Source organism: Salvelinus sp. IW2-2015, unplaced genomic scaffold (assembly GCF_002910315.2).
Source record: "Salvelinus sp. IW2-2015 unplaced genomic scaffold, ASM291031v2 Un_scaffold1003, whole genome shotgun sequence".
NCBI classification, from domain to species: domain Eukaryota; kingdom Metazoa; phylum Chordata; class Actinopteri; order Salmoniformes; family Salmonidae; genus Salvelinus; species Salvelinus sp. IW2-2015.
In genome coordinates, this window is record NW_019942683.1 from 409,293 (window position 1) to 410,342 (window position 1,050).

The following is a 1,050-nucleotide window of genomic DNA, read 5'->3' on the forward strand; positions in this document are numbered from 1 at the left end:
TCTGATGACGTGTTTGGCAGCTTTACATGTCCCTACAGGTCTCAAACAGCAGGAGGTACAAGGCAGGTTGTTAGCCTGGATCCCAGATCTGCTTGTGCGGTCTAGCCAACTCCAATGTAGCCTGGGTACCAGTCTGTTTGTGCCACCTTGCCACTCCTTGTCTTGACGTGAAGGTCAGCATGAAGTAGGCAAAAGCACAAACAGATCTGGGGCCAGGGTGACTCCAATGGTCATTGTCACCATAGATAAGAGTTGGCAAGACAACGCAAACAGATCTGGGATACAGGCTATGACGTTATAGCCCAAGCCAGGCTATGTACCTGACTATGTACCTGGCTAGTCTCCCTTATGGATCTAATCTTATAGTGGTAGGGGGGGTGTTAGATGTCTAGTCTCCCTTTTGGCTCTAATCTGATAGTGGTACATAGGTATGTATACATAGGTATGTATGATTCTGCCTGTTAATATCGTTCAGTTCAATCGTCATCAATACAGTCCCGTCATCAAATTTCTGCACACTTTTCAAAACATTATTGCTAAATTCAGGACGGAGGAGGCCTTATTCTCTCTCAGAAACAGTGAAGAACTCATTCTGGTATACACATACAGTGCATTCGGGAAAAGTATTCAGACCCCTTGACTTTTTCCCACATTTCGTTACGTTACAGCCTTATTCTAAAATGTATTATATTAAATGTGTTCCTCATTGTCATTTTAAATAATAATTTCTTCTTAACTGACTTGCCTAGTTAAATAAAGGATATATTTTTTATTATACAGGAAAAAAAACTACACACAATACACCAGAATGACAAAGCGCGAACAGGTTTTTAGACATTTCCAAAAATGTATAAAAATMAAAACATCAATATCTTAAGTACTCAGGCCCTTTGCTATGAGACTCAAAATTGAGCTCAGSTGCATCCTGTTTCCATTGATCATCCTTGAAATGTTTCTACAACTTGATTGGAGTCCACCTGTGGTAAATTAAATTGATTGGGCATGATTTGGAAAGGCACACACCTGTCCTCCGAGACAGGATTGTGTCGC